The following is a 14,062-nucleotide window of genomic DNA, read 5'->3' as shown; positions in this document are numbered from 1 at the left end:
CGAAAACAGCAGTCTTTAGCCACATCACCACCAGGCAGGCAGGAATAGGAAAGACCACGCGAGTCCCAATATATTTTCGGCAGGTTTTATTAGAAAGGAGAGTTTACCAAATCTGACGCGTCCGGGCGTCCGCCCTTGGTCACAGATCGTCAGGCTTATAAACAAACACCCTTTATAAATGGTACACTGTACAATTTCAATTAGTGTTTTTTTCATTTGCAACACCATGTGATGAAAGAATAAAAACTGAAGACACACTACACATATCTGACCTAGATAGTCTGTTTATCAAACAATAGATATTGCACATAGAATTGGAACAAAGGAAGTATGGTTTTCAATATTAGTAGGTCAATAGATAAATGCCTTACAATCATTGTGAGAACCAAATTTCGACAAGATGTGAAATTTATAAAAAACACAAGCGCTGTAATTGGCAAGTTAAAATAACACATTATGACTGCATAAATGCTTGAACCAGATGGACTGCCGTTAATTCAAAGAACATCATATATAATGGTCGCTTAATATTTGAAAGTGCAATGTGTGCAAGTAAAGTGCAAATGTATTGTGCAAAAACGCAAGATATTATGTGCAACCCAGCATATAAATAAATATACATATAAATATTTATAAATAATTTCATGGTACAATCGTTCTAGATCATTATTTAGTAGATCTAATCAATAAGAATTTAACCATAAAAAACCATTATCTGTTTCTCACCAGCAGTTTGCTGAATTTCTGCATAAATGCATTGGGAATTTAACTGCAATATTCACAGCACTGATGCATAACATTTTTTGTAGTTGTGCAAGTCGAAAACATTATCAAATAACTTCCAAAATACATTCCAATAGGATATATCTAAGGAAAACAAATAAAAAATTATCGTAGTGTCTGTGTCCCAAAAACAATGGGGAAAGTAGTGTGAATCCTTTAAACCCGTGAAATGAAGGAAAAAACAAAATGTGCATAGAATACAGAAAAGGTATAAAATACGTGTAAATGAAATTCATAGCAAATCATGGTAGGGTGAGGCAGATCAAAACGGATAATTGCATGTATTACAGTTATGGTAGAGGATATGGTTATAAAAAAACATGTAAGTCTTCCGTTGTATTCAATCCATTAGGAAATATGCTGTCTAGTTCAATAATGAACTGAGATTCAAGTCTCCTCAGCATTTTCTCCCTGTCACCACCTCGCCTAGGTTTTAAAACAGAGGCAATGACATAGTATTCCAAGCATTGTAAGTTGTTATTATGTATTGCTTTAAAGTGCCTGGCAACTGGGTACGTGCCATTATTGTTAACGATGGCACGTAAGTGCTGAAATATCCTGGCATGCACCTGTAGCTTTGTGCTGCCCACATATCTAAGGCCACAGGTGCATGTCAGGACATAGACAGCAAAGTCAGTCTTACAGTTGAATGTGCCCTTGATATCCTTAGCAACCGGACTGAATGGAGTAGAATATTGGGAGGTGTTTTTCCCGAACTTACACGCTCTGCATGTAGAGCAACGTTTAAATCCTGGCCGGGATTTCAATCAATCCTCTTTTTTGTCAAGCTCAGGGAATTCATGACTTATCTGGGTTATCTGGGTTTTAAGGGAGGGTCCCCTCCGGTAAGTGACAACAGGATTGTCTGGAAGCCTAGCGGCCAGAACCAAATCAGTTTTTAAAACAGGCCAGCGTTGTTTTATAATAGATTTAATCTGTCTGGCCTGTTTGCTATACCCGGTAATAAGTCTAGGAGTTTGTTCCTCAGTTCAATTGTTGTTACAAACTCATTGTTGGTGGAGGATAACAGAGACTCCCAGGTTCTGGCATTGGTTTTCTGAATGGCAGTTCTGAGAATAGACTCTTTGTAACCCCTGCATCTAAATCTATCAAGGGCTTCATTTGTACAGACCTCCAAGTCATGATCAGTACTACAGATTATTTTTAGTCTGAGCAACTCCCCAAAAGGAATGTTGTCAATGGTGTGTCGGGGGTGAGCACTACTGGCATGCAGAATGTTATTGCCAGCAGTGCTCTTTCTGTGGAGTTTTGTGGCAAGACGACCATCTTTAACATATATTTTTACATCCAGGAATTCTGCCTCTTTAGTACTTATGTTTGAAGTAAACCTTAGATTTTCCTGATTAGTATTAATACATGAAAGAAAATCATTGACACTTTCCTGATTACCCCTCCATAAAATGAAAACATCGTCTATAAAACGCATCCACTGCATGACATGCTTTTGTACATAGCGCCATGGGTGCGCAGGAGAACCTGTTCCTCCCCTAGCCTACGTGAAGACACGCATAGCTGGGGGAGAAACAGGCCCCCATTGCCACACCTCGTCTCTGAATGTAGATATTGTTGCCAAATAGAAAGAAGTTGTTATTTAAGCACCAACCAGTGAGTTCTATGATCATTTTGTTGTGCATATAACACTCCACAGGTCCCTTCCCAAGAAAATATTCCAACGCTGCTAAACCAGTGATGTGCACAATACTGGTGTAGAGCGATTCAATGTCTAAGGTGATCAGTAATAGATCATCACTCCATGGAATGTCCTTGATTTTAGCGATGAAGTCTCCTGTGTCTCTGATATACGTTGGTAATTCCTTGACCAAATCCTGCAGGAAGTAATCAATATATTCGGCAACATGTTCTACCATTCCACCAATGGCCGAGATGATGGGTCGACCCGGTACTGGAACAACCTGTTTGTGTACCTTTGGGAGGAGATAAAGTTTGGGTAATATGGGAAATTCTACATGAAGGAAGTCGAATTCTTGTTTGGAGATCATACCCTCCCTCTTCCACTTGTGTAGTAATTGCAACAGTGATTCTTTGGCCTGATTATAATCCTTGCCTGTAGATTTGGTATAGCAAGAGGAGTCATTCAGTTGTTTCATGGCCTCCTCAATGTAGGCATCCTGGGGCCATATAACCACATTACCTCCCTTGTCGGCAGTGGTGACGATGTTTTTGTAGTCTTTACTCAATTTAGAAGTACTGTTCCTCCTGTTTGCTTTTGTAACGTTTTTTGTGTTTGGTCTTGTAATGTAGCTGTTTAAGATCTTCCACAACCACATCATGAAAAACGTCAATCGAGTCTCTTGGCATGATAGGCGTGAACTTCGATTTAGGCTTGAATGGACTGCTGTTGGCGCCCACCTGAGCAATGGAGGCCTCTCTGAGCTCATCTTGAGTAGAGGTGGGAATAGTATTGGATGTGTCATTTGTAGCCAATTGATGTAATAAAAGGAAAGCCTTGGTGTCTCGAGCCGGTACATTCAAATTTGTAGTGGCACCACTGATGTTGCTAATTTGTGTATTGCTTCCAGAACCATCTTTGATATTAAAAAACCTTTGTAGTTTTCGTTTTCTAATGTAGCAGTAGACGTCAACCTGGGTTTTGGCGTAATTGAAATCTGATGCCGGGCAATAGGTAAGACCAAGGCTAAGTAGTTGATTTTCAACCTTGGTGAGGGTCAAGCTGGATAGATTGATTATCGCATTATCTTCTACCGCTTTTTGCGCCAATATTGTTTTTTTGGTTGTTTGGGCGATTTTGCGCTTTTTTCGGCGCTCCCTCCTCCTTTTTTTGCGTCTTGACTTTTTTTCTGCTGTCTCGTTAGAGGCCTGAGTGTTTGTAGACGATCTGAGACAATAAAATCCACTTCTTCTCCCAAGTCAAGAATCATGGAGTTCAGATTCCTTGCAGTGAAGTCCCCATCTTCAGATGACGGACCACTGGTCAGTATTTCTTCATCACTGATGATAATGTTGGAATCAGAGGCAGCTGATGTTGTAGCTTCGGCTTGGCTGGTTTGTTTAGTTGGTTTTGTTTGCTGTTGTGCAAGTTTATTACTTTTAGCTTTCTCAAACTTGCGTGCAAAAGTGTAAATCCGTCCCTGCGCATAATCTTGTTTGTCCCGGGCGAATTTGTATATTTTGCGCGCCTTTATTTTTTCTTCTTGTTTGGAAAGTCTTTCTTGAATTTCTTTGCGTGATTTAGTAATAATGTCGTTGGCTTCAAATTTTGCCTGCAGTTCATTAATTTCGTTAATTTCCTTCATTAGAATGTCTCTGTCTATGGAGGCATTCCATGATGTACATACGAACATGTGGCTGCAAAGTTCAACTTTAATTCCTGTATCTGGTGTGACTCGATCTGACGATCAGTGCTGAGGTACCGAGACCCCACCGCTAGGCCAGTGCCATTGCAGTGCCCTGCTCCAAACAAAGGTGGAATTCCTAGGGTCAGGCTGGGCTGAATTGCGGAGGAGACATAGTATATATATATATATATATATATATATATATATATATATATATATATATATATATATATATATATATATATATATATATATATATATATTCACTGAAAAAACCATAGGTTATAGACCATATATAGTTAGGACTTAGCATTTACAAAACCTTGAAAATTCACTGAAAAAACCATAGGTTATAGACCATATATAGTTAGGAATTAGCATTTACAAAACCTTATTTTACTCACACAAAACCATTGAAATTCGCATATATAGTTAGTTGCACTAACTATATATCGCGCACCCGCAATCCACTGCTGATGATGTCACATATTACATCATTCATGACATGGTCAGTGACATCACTGATGACATCACTGATGACATCAATGGTTTTGTGTGAGTAAAATAAGGTTTTGTAAATGCTAATTCCTAACTATATATGGTCTATAACCTATAGTTTTTTCAGTGAATTTTCAAGGTTTTGTAAATGCTAATTCCTAACTATATATGGTCTATAACCTATGGTTTTTTCAGTGAATATATATATATATATATATATATACCAAACGGCGAATGCATTGCGGCTAATCTAACCCTTTATCAGCACCAGGAATTAACAGGAGGTAAGGACGCCATCATGAATTTAAAAGTCCTGCCGCCAATTGATTGGTTGTGACCTGCACCGCTCTGCCCCAAAGTCAGTACCTCCGCTCACCACTTGCTGTTCACTAGTTGCGTGTGCACTGCAAGTCCCAGGATGCTCTCATTTTTCAGGTCGGTATTGCAGGGGTGGTCCGATAGTTATGCGGGATGCAAGGCACTATGATGACATTGTCACCACTGCCCTGTGAAGTCCTGGAACTCAGGCGCCCCCTCGGGTCCCCAGCCGCATCAACTCCCAAATTTCTGGATATCTTTCGGTGGGGACAGGATCGCATCCAACTCGCCCATCGTTAAGTTAAAACTTCAACACCGCCCCTTGTCCTATATATATATCCACAAAAGTTACCTCCAAAGAGAGAGCCCACACACGGATGAGTGAAGCTAGATAATTTATTCATGGCTGCAGCGCAAATCAATCAGAAATGCAAAGTCCATCAATGAAGCCAGACGGGTTTCAGGCCCCTGCCCTTAATCATTGGTTCTGAAAACTGGAGTATAGGAAGTTAATGGTGCACCTGAGGTTGTTTTCAAATCTCACGCCCCTGTGCAGACCAGTGGTGAATTCATCCGTGTTCCCCCAGTGGGTCCCTTTACAGTCCCCATTTGTTTGCGCACACACCTTCCTGTCATAAACAACAGCTCCTGTCCTGTTATGATGGACGCCCCATGGCATTATCCAGGTCTGCTGAAAACTGCAGCGTGACTTTCTCAATGCCAGGTAACTGTTCCAAATTGTTCCGCAAAAGTTACCTCAAAAGAGAGAGCCTACACACGGGTGGGTGAAGCTAGATGATGTATTCATGGCTGCACAGCAAATCAATCTGAAATGCAAAGTCCATCAATAAAGCCAAACACGTTTTGGGCACCTGCCTTTAATCATTGGCTCTTAAAACTGGAGTACAGGCAGTCAATGGTACACCTGAGGTTGTTTTCAAATCCCACGCCTCCGTGGGCACGGCTGCTTGCATGGCCTCCTGGGACTTGTGGTCCACCACAGTGTTGCTCAAGTGAGATTTAGTTCAGACCAGTGGGGAATTGATCCGTGTTCCCCTAGTAGGTCTCTTTACAATCCTCATTTGTTTGCACACACACCTTCCTGTCATGAACAACAGCTCCCGTCCTGTTATGATGGACGCCACATGGATCTAGGTCTGCTGAAATCTGCAGCAGGACTCTCTCATGGCCAGGTAAGCCGTTCCAAATTTTTCCACAAAGGTTACCTCAAAAGACACACAGGTGAGTAAAGCTAGATGATTTATTCATGGCTGCAGTGCAAATCAATCGGAAATGCAAAGTCCATCAGTAAAGCCAGTCGTGATGTCCCTGACCATGTCACGAGTGATGTGATATGTGATGTCATCAGCAGTGATGTATGATTTATATGCATTTTTAAAAACTTTTAAAATAATTATAAACACTCTTAGAAATATATAACATAGCTGATATAGTGGTATTTATTTGACTAATTACAGTTTTTACAGTATTGTAATATTGTTTAATTGACCGAATTTTGTACAGTGCAATATTATATGACAGAATTATGAATAGAAAAAGAAAATTAGTATATAATACTTTAGGGTTTTTTTTGTGTTTGGCTGAATTACATGTTTTATGATTGCTTTTAATAGTGTAAAAATGTTTTGTTCTAGCATTATGATAAATATCTTCTTTATATATATATTTTTTGGGTTCACAAAAAAAAGTTGCGCACTGATCGCAAACCTACACGATGTGTGCACAGTCATGTTACATGAATATTAGTCTAAAATACATATTTAGATTACTGAGTGCAATAAATAGTAATATAGAAGTTATACAATTGTTTTGAAATGTCTTAACAGATTTTTGAGGATGCGATGGTATCGCGCGCCAGTTGCGGATCTTTGTGTTCAGTGCGCGAATCCGTTACACGAATGTAAATCTAAAATACGTATTTGCAGTGAAATAATATATTTTTTAAACAAAGAGGTTTATTATTGAATCCCAAAAATTAGTATTGGTGTAGTTGTGAAATATTTTTAAGATGTTTAAAACACATTTTTATGTACGTGGCACCATTGCACACCAGTCGTGTATAATTTCCAAACCCTGCTGGCACGTATTTCCGGGATCGCATACTGGTCGCGACTCCAGCATGATTTAAAAAAGTATGAAATATCAATATTGAAAGTATAAATATCTGTTTTGCTTAAAGACTTTCCATTAAAATAGTTTCAAATACAATATAGCAATTTATACTTTAATATTAAATTTACTACATTTTACTTGTTTGTGACGTATACGCGATGGGTTTGCATCCTGTACGTAAATCTATGTGACATGGAAAGAAAGCTTTTTATTGGTAAAAAAGTTTATCATTCACTTACAGGGTGGAACAAACACCTGTTCTAGTCCTTTTATTTTGTGTGTGTCTCCTTGTTAGACTATATTTTTGTATGGTCTGGAAATTCTTTATTTTATTTGGTGTTCCAACATTTTTACCATTGATAAATAGCATCAGCTTGTCCTGAAGAGAAATAGCAGGAGAAGATGGAAGAGGTGGAAGAGTCAGTGAAAAGGTGCAAAGAAAGCGTGTGGGCATTTTTCACTGTGCCGGCGGGAGAGAAGAAAGTTGATGCTCGAAAGGTGACCTGCAGCATCTGTCACAAAGTCCTCTCTGGAGGATCTGAAAAAAAATTATTTGTGTGCCACTTCTTTGATGACGAAACACCTAGAATCAATACATCCAACTCATCAGCAAGAGAGATAATGGAAAGAAAGTAGAGGGACCAAGCTGCAGCTGATGATGGTAGTCAACCATTCACCTTAGCAGGTACTGTACTCACCATTTCAAAACTCCTGATTGTCCCTGAACTTTTGGAGGCAGGAATTCACTGTCACAAAAGTTTAAGCATTCTTTCGGTTGGGGAACTGTCCATTGAAGCTATTGTTAATCTTTTGTAAGCACATAAGTGTTATTTTTTGGGGAGGGGGTTTCGAACTTGTGTTTCTCTGTTCTTATGAAATACCATAGTTGGACTGATTAGCTATGACTTTTGTTCAAAAAATTCAAAAACACCCCAAAAAATTCAAATTATTGTGACAATAAAAAAAAAAACTCTCAAAATTGTTTAAAAGAAAAATGTTCTCACTAAACCACGTATACTGGTTAAAACTCGAAAAAATGTATGTAGTGAAAGTGATTGCTTGCATAAATGTGTGTGTAATGAATATAAGAATTGTGCATAAGTAGTGTCTCAGTGAATGGATGAGCCCATCCATAATACATGAGTGAACAAATGAGTGACAGAGTAGTACTTGGGTGATTTGATATGTGCATGAATAGTGGTGGAGTGAATGGATGGGCGTATGCGTAATGCCTGAATGAATGTACGAGTGCATTGGTAGTGCTTGGGTGATTGCATGAGTGCAGAGGTACTGTCTGGGTGATTGGATGAGTGCATGGGTAGTGCCTGAGTGATTGCATGGTTAGTATCAGGGTGATTGTATGAGTGCAGGAGTACTGCCTAGGCGATGGGATGACTGCATGTATATTACCTAAAGTGATGGGATGACTGCATGTATAGTACCTAAAGTAATGCATTGGTGCTTAGATGAGTGCATGGATAGTGTGTGAGTGAAAATATCAGTGCAAGGGTATTGTCTGGGTGAGTTCGTAGGTAGTGCCTGAGAGAATGGATGGGTGCATGGGTAGTGCCTGACTGTATGGTTGAGTAGAAGAATAGTGCCTGAGTGATTGCATGAGTGCAGAGGTGCTGCTTTGGTGATTGGATGAGTGCATGGGTAGTGCTTTACTGAAAAGACAAGTACAAGGATAATGCCTGGGTTATTGTATGAGTGCCTGGGGAGTGCATGAGTGAATAGTTGAGTGCAAGAGTAGTGCCTGAGTGATTGCATGAGTGCATGGGTACTGCCTGGGTGATTCCATGAGTGTAGCGGTACTGCCTGGGTGATTAAATGGCTGCATGAGTAGTACCTGAGTAACTTTATGAATGCATGTGTAATACCTGGGTGCTTAGATGAGTGTATGGGCAGTGCATTGATGAAAGGATCAGTGCAAGGGTGGTGCCTAGGTCATTGCGTGAGTGCATGGGTAGTGCCTGAGAGAATGGTTCGGTAGAAGAATAGTGCATGGGTAGTGGTTGACTAAAAGGATAAGTGCAAGGATAATACATGGGTTCTTCCATTAGTGCATGAGTTGTGCCTGAGAGAATGGATGAGTGCATGGGTAGTGCCTGAGTGAATGGTTGAGTACAAGAATAGTGCCTGAGTGATTGCATGAGTGAGTGAAGAGGTAATGCCTGGGTGAATGGGTGAGTGCATGGGTACTGCTTGACTGACAGTATAAGTGCAAGGGTAATACCTGAGTTATTACAATAGTACATGAGTTGTGCCAGAGAGAATACATGAGTGCATGGTTAATGCCTGAGTGAATTGTTGAGTACAAGACTAGAGCCTGAGTGATTGCATGAGTAGTTCCTGTGTGATTGTATGAATGCAAGTGTAGTTCCTAGGTGACTGGATTTATTTCTTTTATTTTAAAAGTTTTATACAGTGCAAACTTAATCCAGAAGGATATCAGAGCTCTTTACAATTTGAGGGGAATGAGGTAACAGATCAATACATGAGTCACATAGGGAATATAAATAGGCATTGAGTCAAATTGTGCACACAAAAATACCAATTATAAACCTGGGGTAGGTGTATAATGGGCTAGTCACTGAGACATAATGACAAAGGGGAGCAAATACAATAGCAAAATACAAGATTGACAACCATTCTTGTAGTATGTCCCATGCGCTTAGAGCTGACATCCGCTCCTCTCGTAAAGGTAAGAACTTGTTCATGAGGAATCTTTTTGCTTCCAGTTTGAAAGCAACCGTGGAGGAGATTCTATGGATTTCCGGTGGTGGAGAGTTCAACATTTTTGGTGCAGAGCCTGAGAAGGCTCGTTGACATGTTCTCTTTTTGCAGAAAATCCGGTGTTTCAGGGGTAGGGAATTAGCACACCTCGACGGTCTACCCCCTCCGGATAGTTTTGAAGTGGAGGGCTTTGTGCGATAAGCAAGCAATCTTTAGTTGAATTCTAGCTTCGTAGGGCAGCCAGTTTTGATATTTTAGGACCGGGGAGATGTGAGCATTTCGCTTGGTGCCCGTAATCAATCTGGCCGCAGCTTTCAATGATGCCTTTAGAGGGGCCAAACTGTTTTGGGGAGGCCACATAGCGTGGCACTGCCATAGTCAAGCCCCGGTAAAACCAGAGCTTGGACCACTTGATTGAAATCAGCTTGAGGTAGAAAAGGTTTGAGTTTCCTGAATGCTCTCAGAAGGTGGTTTGCTCCCTTGCTTACATTGCTGATATGGGTCTTCATATTCAGATGTTTGTCCAGAGTGATTCTTAGAAATTTAGCTGAGTCAATACTACAGGGGAAGCAGTTGAAGGCGGTAAGTTGGTTCATCCAGAGGTCAATATTAGGAGTGTGTTTTGGGGAGAAATGAGGAGGAATTCTGTTTTGGAGGTGTTTAGCAGGAGGTGGTTCTCAATTAGCCAATTTTGAGTAGTCAGTAGGGTGGAGTTGAGTGAAGTGATGTTGTCCATGAAGGAGATTTTCAGGTATTGTTGGGTGTCATCTGCATAAATATGGAAGAGAATGTACATGGATTTTAGTACATTGGCTAATAGTTCCAGAAACAAATTGAAGAGAATGGAATATAGGGAGGATCCATGGGGAACCACCATGGTGACTGGGGATGGCTGCAAGAGAGTGTTGTTCACCTTAACTCTTTGAGACCTGTGCTGGAGGAAGGATGAGAACCATTGCAGCACCTGAGCAGAGAGGCCCTTCCTTTGCTCCAGAATATCTAGGAGGTTGTCATGATTGACAGTGTCAAAAGCAGAGGAACGGTCAAGTAGGATAAGGAGGCAAGATTCATTTCTATCAAGCATTATTAGGATGTCATCCATCACGTGAGTGAGAGCCGATTCAGTGCTGTGCCCACTACGAAATCCAGATTGGTGTTGGTCCAGGAGATGGAAATTTTCGATGAGCGCACATAGTTCAGACTGAATGCATTTTTTTCAGGAGTTTGGGTAGTGCGGGGATACTGGAGATGGGGCGGAAGTTGTTATGATCTGTACTGTCTGCTGTGTTTTTTTTTAATATAGGTGTTACCTGGGCCTCTTTTAGGCATTCTTTGATTGTGCCCTTTGACAGAAAAGCGTTGACGATCTTTCTCCAGATGGGGGAGAATGAATTCTTAATTGCTTTGAAGGTGGTGGAGGATAAAGGGTCACTGAAGTGATTAGATGGGTTGATGCTTTGAAGAACTTTATTGATATCATTTTCATTTAGGATTGTAAAGGTGTCCCAGGAAGCGTTGTGCTTGATACCCCAGCTAAATGGAGCAGCCTTGTCTGGTAAGGCCATGGGAGTGCTGGGCCGTTGGATGTTAATAGGGTCCTCCTAGTTTCAAGATCAATGTTAATAAGTCTAGTTTTCTCAGTAAAAAAGTCTGCCAGGTCATCACATGAGAAGGACTGACATCTGAGGTTGATCGGTTAGGGGCTATGACAGATTGTTGTTTAAACATTTCAAACAGTTTCTTGGGTTTATTGGCCGCTTGGTTAAGTTGGGATCTGAAATATTCCGCCTTGGCTGTCTTGATTTGTTTGTTATAAGAGCTTCTAGCTGATCTGAGGTTTTTTAGATGGTCCGCTGTGGGAGTGGATCTCCAGGAACGCTTGATGGCCCGTAGATTGCAAAGTTCTGAGTTTAGGTTGCTATTGAACCAGGGTTTAGATATTTTTTAGGGTGCATTTTTTTGTTGGAGTGAAGCCATATTGTCCAAGATGCTAGAAATAGAAGAGTTATAGAAGTATGTGGGTGCATGTACTTCGACTAAGTCCATTTGAGAAGAGAGGGCACGCTTACAGCGGGTGGCTAGGTCAACTCTATTGATGTTTCTGAGGTCTCTTCTCCAGATCTTTGGTTTAGTTGTTTGAGACTTACTCTGAGATACGGCCGAGTTGATATGGAAGGAAATGATGCGATGGTCTGACCAATTGCAGGGTATGATGGAGTCCAAAGTGATGGTATGTCCTTTGGAGATGATGAGGTCAAGAGTTTCCCCTTTACTGTGGGTAGGCTGGTCACAATGTTGAACCAAATCGTGATCCTTCAAGAAGGAATTGAGGCATGCTAAAGCTTGGTCATTAGGGTTTGACCAATGAAGGTTAAAGTCCCCCCGGTAGATGTGGGACTGCACTGAATCCACATTGTCAGTGAAGATTTCCATTATTTGTTCAGTGAATGGGAGGTTGTCACCCAGGGGGTGTTAGAATGTATGAAGTTTGCAAACCAGCTGATTGTTTCTGGAAATGTTGAGGCAAAGGTATTCACAGTGCATGGGTAGTGCCTGCATTAAAGGATGAGTGCAAGGGTAATGCCTGGGTCATTGGACGAATGCTTGGGTAGTGCCTAAGAGAAAAGATGAGTAGATGGGTACTGCCTGAGTAAATGGTTGAGTGCAATAGTAGTGCCTGAGTGATTGCATGAGTGCATGGGTATGTAATGGGTGATTGCTTGAGTGCCAGGGTACAGCCTGAGTGGTTGGATGACTGGTTAGAGGCAACGGACCCGGGAGTAGAGGACGGCCCGGGACCAGCGTTCAATTCCCGACGCGGCAGGGTCGTGGGCCAGGGTCAGCAGACTCGATAATTCTCACCCCGGTGCCTACTCTAACCAGGGATCACACTCGGCAACTCTGGGCATTAGCTTGCCTCATCTCCACAACGACCCCCCACATACGCCGGGGATGCCTGGTTTCACCTTGGAGATACCCAGTAGGGACCATCTCACAGGGAAAGCCAGGACGGGTTCCCCAGCGGTCTATTCACGCCAGGATACTCCGGAAGTAATTGAGCGCGGTATAAAACAGCATATAACATAACATGTGTAGTACCTGAGTGACTTCATGACTGCAAGGGTAATGCCTGGGTGGTTAGATGAGTGCATGGATAGTGTATTAGAGAAAGGATCAGTGCAAGGGTGGTGCCTGGGGCATTGGATGAGGGTATGGGTAGTGCCTGAGAGACTGGATGAGTACATGGGTAAATTCTGTGTGAATGGATGAGTGCAAAAGTAGTGCCCAAGAGATTGTATGAGTGCATGGGTAGTGCCTGAGTGAATGGTTGAGTATAACCATTCATGATTGCATGAGTGCAGAGGTGCTGCCTGGGTGATTGCATGAGTGCAGGAGTACTGCCTGAGTTGTTGGATGAGTGCATTGGTAGTGCCTGAGTGACTTCATGAATGCAAGGGTATTACCTGGGTGCTTAGATCAGTGCATGGGTACTGCCCAAGTGAAAGGATGAGTGGAACAGTAATGCCTGGGTGCTTAGATCTGTGCATGGGTAGTGTGTGAGTAAAAGGATGAGTGCAAGGAGGATGCCTGGGTCACTGGATGTGTGCATGGGTAGTACCTGGGAGAATGGATGAGTGCATGGGTAGAACCTGAATGACGTCATGAGTAGAATATAATCCTTGGGTGCTTAGATCAGTGCATGGGTAGTACCTGAGTGAAAGGAGGAGTGCAAGAGTACTGCCTATGTCACTGCATGAGTGCATGGGTAGTCCCTGAGAGAGGGGATGAGTGCATGGGTAGTGCCTGAGTGAATGGTAGACTTCAAGAATAGTGCCTAAGTGATCGCATGAGTGCATGGGTAGTGCCTGAGTCATTGCATGAGTGCAGGGGTAGTGTGTGGGTGATTGGATAAATGCATCAGCAGTGCGTGAGTAAATTGAGAAGTGCATGGCTAGTGGGTAGATGAATAGCTGAGTGCCACAGCACTGTCTATTGATAGTAATGAATGAGGGTACAAGTAGTCTCAGTGTGATTTCCTGATTGCATAGACCCTAGGTATTTTTATTATTGCATATCTTTTCTATGTATGCATCTGAAAAGTCTTAGGGTTAGGGAGTTGAATACACACCTGTCCTGTATAATGAGGGGTAAATAACTTGCAATTAAAGCACTTTTATTGGTCTATGTACTTTTGTAAAAAGTATGTATGATACTACTCCTCAGAAATATGATGATATTTTTAAGATAGTATAAGT

Source organism: Lissotriton vulgaris, chromosome 4_1, assembly GCF_964263255.1.
Source record: "Lissotriton vulgaris chromosome 4_1, aLisVul1.2, whole genome shotgun sequence".
In the NCBI taxonomy this organism is placed as follows: Eukaryota; Metazoa; Chordata; class Amphibia; order Caudata; family Salamandridae; genus Lissotriton; species Lissotriton vulgaris.
This window is presented reverse-complemented; position numbering follows the sequence as displayed.